Source organism: Hippopotamus amphibius, chromosome X, assembly GCF_030028045.1.
Source record: "Hippopotamus amphibius kiboko isolate mHipAmp2 chromosome X, mHipAmp2.hap2, whole genome shotgun sequence".
NCBI classification, from domain to species: Eukaryota; Metazoa; Chordata; class Mammalia; order Artiodactyla; family Hippopotamidae; genus Hippopotamus; species Hippopotamus amphibius.
The window spans coordinates 89,731,814-89,745,429 of NC_080203.1; positions in this window are offsets into that span (position 1 = coordinate 89,731,814).

Genomic DNA, 13,616 nt, shown 5'->3' on the forward strand with positions numbered 1-13,616 from the left:
TAAATAACAAATGGGTCAAAGAAAAAAATCACAAGGGAAATCAGAAGACATCTTGAAATGACTTGAAAACTAAAGCACAGCACACCAAAATTTATGAGGTGCAGCTAAAGCAATGCTTAAATGGAATTTTATAGCTGTAAATGTCCCTGTTAGAAAAAGAAGAAAGATCTCAAATGAATAACCTGACCTTCCACCTTAGGAAACTAGAAAAAGAAGAACAGAGTAATCCCAAAGCAAGCAGAAGGAAGGAAATAATAAAAATTGGAGAGGAAATAAATGTAACAAAAAATAGAAAAACAATAGAGAAAATCAGTAAAACCAAAAGTCAGTCTTTTTAAGAAACATCAACAAAAATGACAAACTTTTAGCTAGATTGACTAAGTAAAAAAGAGAAAAGATTCAAATTACTGAAATCAGGAATGAAAGAGGTGACATCACTACCAACTAGTCAAAAAAGCCCATATATTGTATGGTATCATTTATATGAAATGTACAGAACAAGCAAATCTATGGAGACAGAAAATAGATTAATGGTTGCCTAGGGATAGGGGAAGGGGGAAAATGGGGCCTGACTCCTAATGAGTATAGGGTTTCTTTCAGGGGCAATGAAAATCTTCTAAAATTAGATGTGGTGACACCTGCTGTTAGGGCCTGAATTGTGTTCACCCCACCCCGCCCCACCCCAATTCATATGTTGAAGCCCTAATCCCCAGAATGTGACTGTATTTGGAGGCAGAACCTTTAAAGAGGTAAATAAGGTAAAATGAGGCCATATGGATGCACCCTAATCCAATATGATTGGTGTCCTTATAAGAAGAGGAGATTATGGCCCAGAGGTTATGACTCCGAGCTTCCACTGCAGGGAACACGAAGGGTTCAATCCCTGGTCAGACAACTAAGATCCCTCAAGATGAGTGGCTTGGCCAAAAAAGAGGAGATTAGCACAGAGACACCAGATGCAAACACTTTGATATCCTCCTGTAAGTAAATGACAATTATTTTCTAATAACATTTTCAAGAGAATAAAAAGAATTCAATTGAATTCAATTCCATTCAATTGATCAAAATATTTTGTTATTGATAGTTTAGGAAAATTTCAACTTCACAGCTTGTTAGTAATACAAAATTTAAGATTGTTGCTACATTTGGGAAAACTTCTATTTAGCTTCTTTTACATGTGAGCTGTAACATTTTATGGTATTTTGACTGTTCCTCTGCAGTGACAAATCTTAAGTACTTCTCACATTGACAGCGCTCAACAACCAGGGACTTGGAAGTGGTCTGTGTGTGAGGTGCAGAGGCTTAAACTTTATTAGTTCTATGATAAATCCATCGCTGTATAATGCTAGAGGAGAAAGGACCACAGGGGGCCCATGGGAGTCCAGCAGAGGGGGTTCCTGATCCAGCCTTGGGGATTATGGCAAGCATCTGAGAGATAATGCCTCCAACTTAAAGTTTGAGTGGAATTTTGCCAGGTGATGGGGAGTTTGTGCAGATGAGGGCGAGGGTGTGTTTCTAAAAGAAAGAAAGAGCCTTTCATGCTGAGAAAACAATCTATACAAAGAAACAAAAGCAAGAAACAACATGATAATCATGAGCATTCCCAGACTGATAATCTCAGGAGCCATAAATTCCTAAAGGGCTCTAGAGACTCATTCCTGCAGACTCAGCAATTTAAATTGAATTCAAAGGAGCCCAAATGAAGAAACTGAGATTAGGCACTTCCCACATGAGTTCCCAGGGCCTCAAACTTACATACGTGGAGAGAGTAGGTAAGATTCTGGTCACCAGTTGTGTTGCAGAAAACCGATCCCATGAGAGACCAAGCATCACACTCAGAGGGTTGGAGAACTCAGGTTTATTGAGCCAGCGGACCCAGACGAGCTAACGCTCCAAAATTCTGGGGCCCCATTTAAGGGGAATCTTTTCCTTATATAGGTTAAGGCATATAGCTATAATTGGCACAGACTGATTGGTTGGTTTAAACAAGGCTCTAGTTGAGTTTGGCACAAACTGATTGGTTACATAATTGTTATAGGTTACGGGCAGTTACAGAGTGTGGGAGTTGCTATGGGTTACTCGCAAGGGTTGGGGAGGGGTTCCAAACAGAAACTTGCATGAGCAGGAGCAGGAGCAGGACATTGCATACTTATCAGAACATCTTAAGGTTACAGTTAATAACTAGGTCATCTTGTTCTTATTGTGGCACAGCAAGCAGATTTTACAGAAACAGAGCTAGCATAAAGTTATAAACTTCAAATTTTCCCCCATCAGTTGCAGTGTGTGTGTCTTGAGTTTTCCCACACCACCAAACAATTCAATATCAGCTGTGTATCCTACAATTCAACTTGATTCTGATACTATCTACCTGGAGATAGTGCCAGATCTCACAAGTTAAGGGCTCAGTTACACAAGACTGCCCCCCCCCCACTACAGACACCAGCCACCAAGCCCAGGTTGTCACCTGTGCTTCTGACCCACAGGCCCACAGATCAGAGTTCCAACGACCCCCTCCTTGCTAGAGCGGCTCACAGAACTCAAAGAAACATTTTATTTACTAGATTCTCGGTTTATTATAAAAGGATATAACTCAGGAACAACCAGATGGAAGAGATTCATAGGGCAAGTTACGTGGGAAAGGGCAAGGAGCTTCCAAGCTCTCTGAGCATGCCACTTTCCTGGCATCTCCGAGTGTTCATCAACTCAAAAGCTCTCAGAACTTGTTCTTTTGGGGGTTTATGGAGGCTTTGGTACAGAGGCACAATTGATTAGATTATTGGTGATTGAACTCAAACTCCAGCCCCTCTCCCCTCCTTGAGGTGGAGGGGAAAGACTGAAAGTGCCAACCCAGGCAACTAGCCCCCATCCTTAGTCACCTAGGGCCTTTCCAAATGTCACTTCATTAACATATCAAAAGACACCTTTTATCACTCAGAGGATATTTCAAAGGTTTTAGGAGCTCTGTGTCAGGAATGGGTTGAAGACCCAATATATATTTCTTATTATAAATCACAATATCACAGTAGACCTGCTAGAAATTTCCACACAGGGAGCCCAATTCTGGGCTCCAACAAACCAAGGCCTCTGAATGAACCCTGAGATTTTGCCTTGAGATCGAAGTGCAAGGCTGAGTGTACTAAGATTTCACCTTTTCTGTACCTTGAACCCATCTAGCAATCTGGTGAAGACAACATACCTCTTCCCAGAATAATGTTTTTAAATGCATAAAATAAATATAGAATTACAAATGAAACCAATTATATTAAAATACAGTTAGCAAAATTTTATAAAAATTAATTGCAATATATATATATATTTTTTGGCCACACCATGCATCTTGTGGGATCTTAGTTCCCCGACCAGGTATCGAACCCGGGACCTGGCAGTGAAAGTGCCAAGTCCTAACCACTGGACAGCCAGGGAATTCTGAGTATACGTATTTCTTTATTAATGCATTAAATACCATGATCTACTAATGAAACAGGAGGGAAGGGGGCAGAGTACAACCTTTAAAAGAATGACAGCAGTTGAGGACAAGACATAAACTGGTTAGAAACAATTAGGTCCAAGATGGCAGAATATTTGACTTCCAGTAGACCTTGAGCCTCACTGTATACTCATTGTAATACATTAGCATGCTAAATGACTCACTCACCAGAGCCATGACAGTTCTGAGGCCAACCATAAAAGGCCAAAAAGTGGGCGGTGGCCCAAATCCTGGAAATCCCTGCCCCTTCCACCCGAAATAGTTGGAATAATCCCCCCTATTATTAGCCTATGAAATTACCCAGCCCATAAAAACTAACCACACCAGGAACCTCCCTGGTGGTCCAGTGGGTAAGACTCTGAGCCCCCGCATGTCACGACTAAGACCTGGAGGAGCCAAAATTAAATAAATAACTTAAAGAAACTAACCACACCATATTTGGGGGCTTCTTGCCTTCTGAGATGGCCCACACTCTGTCTGTGGAGTGTGTTTTCTCTCAAGGCTATTCTCCCTATTGAGACAGACTGCATTCTGCCTACGGAATGTGTACCTCTCTAAATAAACCCACTTCTTACCTATCACTTTGTCTCTCACTGAATTCTTTCTGTGATGAGACATAAAGAACCTGAGCTTCATTAAGTCCTGAGACCAGTTGTGTGATCTCAATTAAAAGACCATGGGTTTGTGCCGGGTTCGAGTCCCACATGCGGGTTCAATTCCCAATCTGAGTTGCGTGGTTCACTAACAGGTTAAATGACTACTATGATTTCAAATTAATGATGAATGTAAACAATATTTTAAGAGATCTGCTATGAAAAGTATCTGTATTGGTGACAAAGTCATATGTACTGCTAATACTACTGTGGTTGGTTGCCTACTTTCATCATTGAAAGAAATGTCAAGTTTCAACAAGCTTGGTGAAAATAAGATGTATTTTTTTAGCATCCAAATACACAGACACTCCAAATTCGCTTTATAAATCCATGAATCCCAGGTTAAATACCCCTAGACCCTACTCTAGAGGGGACATTTCAGGCTAGCTTAGGCCTTCAGATGAAGATGACCAGGTTGATGTGTTGGAGACTGAACTCTTAAAACCTAAACCAAAATTCAGTCCCCAGCATGAGACCTCAGGCTGAGCTCCAAGACTGAAATGCAGGATGAACTGCCAAACTGAACTGCTAGGGTGTAAATGCAGAGGGTGCTTCCAGATGAAAATTTTCAGAGTAGGACCCCACTTAGGATTCCAAGACAGAGCCCACCAGACAGAAATCCCCAGGTAAGGTCATCACATTGAGATACCTTAGGCATGACTCCTCAGGCTAAAATAAACCAGTCTGTCTGAACCCCCAATATTTGAGCCTCCTGAAGCTGGCCAGAACCAGCCACCCGGACGGAGCCCTGAGCCTGGCACTCACTTGGTGAGAGACTCAGTCATATTTTAGACCAAAAATCAGGCTCCCATATTGAATCCTCAGGTGTCTCAAGAATGAACTGTCAGTATTTAAACCCTCAAAGTCAGACTCTCCGTAATGAGCCTCTAGGCAGAGCCATAGGACTAACCCTAACTTAGCTCCTTCCAGTGAGCCACAACTACTGAAGCCCTGGTGCCTAGAGCCGGTGCTCCGCAACAAGAGAAGCCACTGCGATGAGAAGCCCGAGCACTGCAACGAAGAGTAGCCGCCCCCAGCGGCAACTAGAGGAAACCTGCGCACAGCAACAAAGACCCAATGCAGCCAAAAACAAACAAAAAAACAAACAAGCAAATAAATAAATAAATTTATTCTTTAAAAAAACTTAGCTCCTTGAAGGAGAGTAAGGGTGATATCTTGGAAGTGGGCCCAGACTGAGTTCCCAGAAGAACCCCTCACACACTGAGGCCACAGATATCCCCCTGCTGAAAGTGCAGACAGCCCATGTTCTGAAACAGATTCCCTCAGACTGAAAACCTAATGTCTGAGCCCACAAATAATATGCACATAATGAGCCCTAGAGGGAATCCCCAGAGAGAACAACCAGTATGCACTGCATGGTAGCCATAAGAATGCATCTCATAGACTTTATTTATTTATTTAGGATGCGTTGGGTCTTTGTTGCTGCATGCGGGCTTTCTCTAGTTGCAGTGCACGGGCTTCTCAGTGCAGTGGCTTCTCTTGTTGCAGAGCACGGGCTCTAGGCGCATGGGCTTCAGTAGCTGTGGCTTTTGGGCAGACTCATTAGTTGCGGCACACAGACTTATGGCATGTGGGATCTTCCTGGACCAGGGATTGAACCCACGCCCCCTACATTGGCAGGCAGATTCTCAACCACTGCAACACTAGGCAAGTCCTGTCTCATAGACTTGAAGCTTCAGGATGCATAATTGATCAAGAGCCCCAGTTGCTATGTTCTGAAATCCATCCCCTCATTTATGCAGAGACCATACTTCCCACAAGCTACTCCCAGCCAATGACCAAGTGTGACAGGGATACTTTGGTGACTTTGATTCAAGGAATTCCACACAGCCTTGCCAAACTCCCTTGCACTGCACAGCAGTCTGGAATACTTTTGCTCAACCTTCCCTCCTTCTCTCCTTAGTCTGAGTCAGACTGCATTATGTTCCAATGGCTCTCCCAGCCTTCCATGACACCCACCCCATTTTCTCTCATGGGCATTTCCCCTGATAAAATTGTTGCTCACTTTTGTGACACTAATCCCATCTTAGTGTCCACTTCTCAGAACTAACACAAGCTCCCAGGCATGAGACTGTGAGGTTAATTGCTCCAGACTGAGCTGCCAATGTCTGAGACCCACAACTCCCATTTTCAGAATGAGCCTACAGATTGAGATCAGGAGCCAGCATGCTCCCAGATGAACTTCCAAGGTCTCAGCCTCAAACTGATAGCCTGGTCTGAGTCCTCAGGCTTGTATTGAAGGGGGGCAACCCAGGTGGACTCCAAAGGCTGCCAGATGAAACTCCCACTCTGAAAACTTCAGGCTTATGTTCACAGATATAGCTGCCAAGACTGAGCCAGCAGCCTAAGTGCCCCAGAATGAGTTCCTCTTAACTGACCCCCCGGAGGAAGCTCCCACACAGCCCCCAGACTGAGCTACCACTGTCTAATCTTTTAAGACGTGCCAAAAAATGAATCCCCAGACAAGTATCCAGAAAGGGGTTCCTAAAAACCCAGACTGAGGATCCTACACTGAATCCCAAAAGTGATGACTGAAGGCTAACCCCCAAAACTGAGCTGGTTTCCTTAGATTGAACCTCCAAACTCTGGGCCCACTAAACAAACCCAAAGCCCAGAATGAAGTACAAGACTGGTGATACAGAAGCTCAGACAGACCCTGGACTGAGCCTCAAGGTAGAACCCTGAGAATCAGACTCCTAGACTGAACTTTTTTTTTTTTTTTTTTTTTTTGGCTGCACAGTGCGGCATGCGGGATCTTAGTTCCCAAGCAGGGATTGAACCCTCACCCACTGCAGTGGAAGCATGGAATCTTAACCACTGGATCTCCAGGGAATTCCCTGAACTCTCATATTGAAACACTAGAATGATCCCCCAGTCTGAGCACCCCCAAACTAAGCCCCCTATAAAATGAAAACCAAGAATGAGATTCTGTAGACTGAATCTACCAGATTTTCCACAGAGTCAGAAACTGAACTGAATCCTTTAAAGTAAGTTTCTAGACCAGGGTCCCCCAAATGTGATCATAAATCTGATTCCCCAGAATGAGCTTCCAGTCTCTTAGACACTAAATTCATACACCCAGAATCAATGCCCAAAATTATATCCACAGAACCAGGGACTCAGACTGAGAAACTTAGGATGAGATACCTGTGTAGCAAGACGGCTAGCTTCACATTCCAACTTACATTCTCCCTTTCCTCCTTTGGAACAGAATCCATATTTTTATCTGAGTGGGCATAAGTCCAGCTAAAAGACTACATTTCCTAGTCTTCCTTGCAACTGGATACAGCTGTGTAATATACACTTTGGCCAATGAGATTTAACTGGAAAAGAGGCGGCAGTTCCTTGGGACTGTTTCTACCTGAGAGAAGTAAGACTTGTTCAAACTATCCTTATATGGTGGTTTTCTGTTACTTGCAATCACATCTCTGATGAGATGCTGAGCCCTCTAGAGTGGGCTGATGCCTGAGCCACAGCGAGTCAGTGCTCTAAACCCAATTCCTGATGCTGAGCACCCAACAGTGAATGATCCAGATAGAGCTCCTGACTGACCAGTACTGTGAGATTGGTCCCTGGTACTAAGCTAGCAGTGCCTGAGCCCTTAGACAGGCAACCATAAGGTAGGTGACACAAACAGTTTCTAGGCCAAACCCCCAAAATGATGTCCCCAGAACAAATACCCTGCCTGAGCCCCCTGAAGTTCTCCAGACTATGTACAAGAGATTTGTTTGCAGAATGAAGTTTCAGATCCCCATACTGAGGCCACACTGAGCCCCCCACCAAAATGAATCTCAGAGTACATCAGAGTAACATCAGAATAAACAGCTAGATGGAGCACCAGCCTCTCACATCCAGAGTGAGCCCCTTGACTGTGCCTGATAGAGTACCCCAGTTGATACATCCAAATTGAGTTCTCCAGAGCATAATTCCCAGATGGAGCTCCCTGAAACTGATCTGCCAAACTGAGGTCCCAAGTTTGAGTCCCTTGGGCTAAGACTCCAGATTGACTTACATGCAATGATAGCCCTAGGTAGTCCACTCAGGTTGTTCAGATTGAACTCAAATATAGGTCTGCAGAGTGACTGCCTGGACTAGTCCCCTGAACTGATTTTTTTCAGATTGAAATCTTCAGACTAAGCCCCTATACGGAAAGTGAGATAACCAGTAACAATATTCAAACTTATCTGAGTCCTGTGTTCTTGGAAAGTAGCATGGTCCAAAAATTCTCCCTCTCTTTTGTGCTCTGAGGAAGGGCTAACTGCAAAGGACTTCCCTGCTCCCATGTACTCCAAGATAAGGCTCAGCTCCACTTTTCTTCAGTGACTCAGGTAAGAACTGTCTCTCTCCTTCCTCATCACTCCATAAGGCTTCCAGATCATCTACTCTTGTCTACTTGCCTCCATAGAATCCCAGTCTCCTTTTGTATTCTTTGAGACATTTCTCCTTAGTGTACAGTTTCTCTATTGTACTATCCTGAATAAAATCACATCTTTAATTGTCCAGTGCATTTTTTCTTTCACACCAATCTCAATCCCCACATTGAGATACTCAGATCCTCAGAGAAACTGCCTCACTCATTCATTAACCAAATATTGATTGAGTGCTGCATGTGTGCCAGGCATTGCACTAAGCACTGGGGAGCTAACAACACAGACAAAGGCTCTGCTTTCACGGGGCTTACAATGTGAGTGAGGGTAACAGGGGAGGAAGGAACAGTTTTTAATAGGATGGTCAGCGTCAGAAAGCACCTCTGAGGATACAACATTTAAGCTGTGCTCTTAAGGAGGAGATGGAGGACAAGGCAGATTCAAGGCAGGTTCCAAGAAAAGGAACAACAAGCACAAAAGCCAAGAAAACAGAACTTTGAGACAAAAAGAGCTACAGTACATGAGGTGTGTGACACTGGCAAGGGCCTTGTTAGTAATGGCAAGAAGTTTGAATTTTATTTGAAATACAGCAGAAAGTGTTCTATGCAGGGGGATAAAATGATGTGATTTACTTTTCTGAAAGACCACTTTACCTACTTGTGTGGAGAAGGAATTATAAAGGGGCAAAAGTGGAAGCAGAGAGACCATTGGGAAGCTATTACAATAATTCAGACAAGACAGAGTGGTGGTTTGGTATAGGTTAGTGATAGCGGAGACAGAGAGATGTGGGCAAATTCAAGATAAATTTTAGATAAAACCAATAGTATCCATAATAAGTACTATTGAGTGTGGAGGAGGTGAGAGAAAGGGATGATTCTTAGCTTTTTTTTTTTTTTTTTGGCTATAAAACAAGGCTTGCAGGATTTTGAACCCACGTCTTCAGCAGTGAAAGTGTGGAGTCCTAACCACTGGACCACCAGGGAATTCCCAATTCTCAGCTTTCTAGTTCAGTAACTGGTAATTGTGTTGTAGGAAAAATAGGGCACAAGAGAATGGTCATGTCCCAGGTCTCTGGTGAGTTCTTGGGTTGGGCTGCCAAGTGAGGGTGCTTGGCTTCACACAGGAAAGAATACAAGAGCAAGCCATAGTAAAGTGAAAGCAGGTTTATTTAGAGAGATACACACTCTGTAGACAGAGTGTGGGCCATCTTAGAAAGCAAGAACAGCCTGAAGTGTGGGGGTGGTTAGTTTTTAAGGAGTGGGTGGAATATTCTAACTATCTGGGAGAAGGGGTGGGGATTTCTAGGAGTTAGGACACCACCCACTTTTTGGCCTTTTATGATCGGCCTCATAACCGTCATAGCACAAGTGGGTGTGTCATTTAGCACATGCTGATGTATTACAATGAGAGTATAGTGAGGCTCAAGGTCCACTGGAAGCCAAATCTTTCACCATCTTAGGCCTACCTGGGTTCTAAACAGTTTACAGCATATCCTCCATGGCTATGTCACTCCTTTAAAGGTTGTGTCCTGCCCCCTTCTCTCCTGTCTCCGTTGTACTAAGATAGGGAAAGGAAGCAGGAAGAACAGACTCGGGGGAAATATCAAGATTTTTGTTTTAGACACAGTCAATTTGAGTTGCCTGTGATATATTCAAATGCAGATGATAAGGGGGCAATTGGGTTTACAAGCTCAGAGGATGTCAACATTTAGAAGTCGGCAAAGGAGTATGAGCAGAAATACACGATTAAAGAAGGAGAGACTGATTGACTGCGTCAGATGCCCCTGGGAGAAAAGCAAGATGAGAAAAGGAGAGTATCTGTCTGTTGGATTTGACAACACAAAGTCTTTTGTGACTTTGAAAAGAGCAGAGTCCAAGTTACAGAGTTCAAGCTTACTGTGCTCATTGCACAACAGGCCAATGAATAGGAGATGAGGTATTGAGGCAAGGAATACGACTTTATTTGGAGAGCCAGCAGACCAAGAAGATGGCAGACTAGTGTCTCCAAAAAACCATCTTATCAGGGTCTGGATGCCAGTTTCTTCCATAGAATCAGAGAGGGAGAGGCAGTGAGGAAGTAAAGTAAAGTAAAGTAAAAGGTAGAATACAGAGGGAGAGGTGGCAGGGAAGTAAAGTAAAGGGGCATCAGTCTTGCAAAATACCTCCATCTCCAGGAATGATCAGCCTCAGTGAAGGGATGTGTTAATTTTTTTATTTCTTGCAGCCATTCACAGGTGGGCAGGGTTCCCTGAGGCAGACCATTATATATGATTATAATAACAGAGCAACGAAAAGCAAAGTTTAAAGTCAAAGAAAGAGATCGAACAAGGAGTCCGATTTAGCTCTTCCCTGTTACAGTTCCGCAGAGTGGTAAAAAACTAGACTGGAATTGGTTGAAGAGTACCAAATGTAAAATAGATAGCTAGTGGGAAGCTGCTACAGAGCACAGGGAGATCAGCTTGATGCTTTGTGAAGACCTAAAGGGGTGGGATAGGGAGGTTGGGAGGGAGGCTCAAGAGGGAGGGGATATGGGGACATATGTATACATATAGCTGATACACTTTGTTGTACAACAGAAACTAACAATACTGTAAAGCAGTTATAATCCAACAGATATTAAAAAGAAGAGTGAATGGGAGGTGGAGAAATCAATGTGTAATGCATGTCTTGAGAAGATTTGCTGTGAAAGAAACAGAGAAATATACATAGCAGGAAGAGCTTGTGGAATTCAAGGGGGACTCTTAAAATAGTAGATGTTAGAGCACGTGCATACACTGATGGGAATAGCCCAAAAGAGGAGAAATTGGTGATGCAAGAGAGATGGGAATGACTGAAGGAGTGAAGTCCTTGAGTAGGTGGGAGGAGTCTAAAGCAGAGGTGGAGGGACTTGTCTTTGACATGAGGAGAGACAGTTTCTCCATGTGACAAGACAGAAGAGGAAGTTGTGTATCCAGAGGATTGTAGATCTGGTGGTGAGATAAGGAAATTCCCATTTGAATACATCTATCTTCTTAATGAAGGGTGATGTGAGACCAATAGCTAAAGATGACGACAGAGGCTGGGATGTGGGTGGTTTGGGAGGAGAGGAGAAAGTGTTGCAGGAAAAGGGACCCCTTCCAGGGCTCGAGAGTGGGCTCTTGTTTAACACTCAGAAATGAATTGTCTGAGGAGGCACACGTGCTGACAAAGCAAGAGACTTTATTGGGAAGGGGTGTCTAGGTGGAGAGCGGGAGGGTAAGGGAACTCAGGAGGACTGCTCTGCCACGTGGCTTGAGTCTCAGGTTTTATGGTGATGGGATCAGTTTCCGGGTTGTCTCTGGCTAATCATTCTAACTCAGGGTCCTTTCTGGTGGGGCAGGCAACTGCTCAGCCAAGATGGATTCCAACGAGGAGGATTCTGGGAGGTTGGTAGAACATGTGGACTGGCGTCTTATCTCTCCTTTTGACCTTTCCCCTATTCTTCTGTTTGGTGGTGGCTTGTTAGTTCCGTGTTCCTTACCAGGGTCTCCTGTCGTAAAAAAAAACTCATGCAAACTGTAACTGTCTTTTCCCGGCCAGGGCGGGCAGTTTCAGTCAGTGTTTCCCCTAACAAAAGTATGAAATACTTCTCTCTGAGAGTGGGGAAGTGAGCACAGCAGGATTGCTATGCTATTAATGCCCATTTGAGGTCTATGACCAATGACTTAGAGTCCAATGAATTGACTTGTTGTGTGGTTTTTGGTTTTCTCTAATAACATTCAGCTACTCTGAGACATTGTGACTAACCTGGGTTATGTTTGGCCAAGTCAGTATAAAGATGGGAGAAGGCAGTGTATTAGTTTTCTACACTGCATAACAAATTACCACAAACTTAGAGGCTTAAAACAACATGCATTTATCATCTCACAGTTTCTATGTGTCAGGAGTCTGGGAACAAATTAGCTGGGTCTTCTCCTTCAGGGTCTCATCAAGTTCCAATACAGATGTCAATTGGGGCTGCAGTCTCATCAGAGTCGTGACTAAGTAAAAAATCCACTTCCAAGCTCCCTCAGGTTGTTGGAAGAATTCATCTCCTTGAAGCTCTAGGACTGAGGTCCTCATTTTCTTTTTTTTCTTTTTCTATTTTTTTGTTGTTGTTCTTTTTAAATTTCTTTTAAAATTTTTTCTGTTTTTTAATTTCTTTTTTCTTTGTTTTGTTTATTCGTTTTATTTTTATTATTTTTTGTTTGTTTGATTTTTGACTCTTGAGGTCCTCATTTTCTTGCTATCTCTCAGGCAGGGATGGCTCTCAGCTGCTAGAAGCCAAGTTCCTCACCACGTGGTCCTTTCCATCAGCCCTCTTACAACATGACGGCTTGCTCCTGCAAAGTTAGTAATAGAGAGTCTCTCTAACTCCAATCTGATAAGATGGAGTCTTAGGGGAGTGAAATCCTAACACTTTTGTCATACTCTAATGACTAGAAGCAAGTCACAGGTTCTGTTCAATTCACAGGTTCTGCTCAAGGGAAGGGGATTGCACAGGGCATGAACACCAGGTGGTAGGGATTACTGGGGGTCACTTTAGGGTCTGTTGGCCACAAGGGCTAGAATAGTAAGGATGTTTGCAAAGGAGTGATTATGATGAAGGATAATGAAACCTAAGCTGGGTGTATTAGTTTTCTATTGCTACAGAACACATTGCCACAAACTTAGCAACTTAAAACAACACATGTTTATTATCTCACAGTTTCCGTGTGTCAGAAGTCCAGACACAGCTTATTGAGATTCTTTGCTCAGGGTCTCATAAGTTGCAATTAAGATATTGGCCAGGGCCGTGGTCTCGTATGAGGCTACGTATTATTTCACATTCTCTTCACGCTCACATGGTTGTTGGTAGAATTTAGCTTTTTGTGATTGTAGAACTGAGGACTTCAGATCCTAGGGTCTGCCTGAAATTCCCTGCCATGTGGCCCTCTCAATACAAAGTTCACAGCCTAGCAGCTTATCTCTTCAAGGCCAGCAGCTGAGTTCCTTGCATGGTAACAAGATGCCATAATATATAGATAGATAGATAGATAGATAGATAGATAGATAGATAGATAGATGATAAATAGATATTCTCCCATCACAT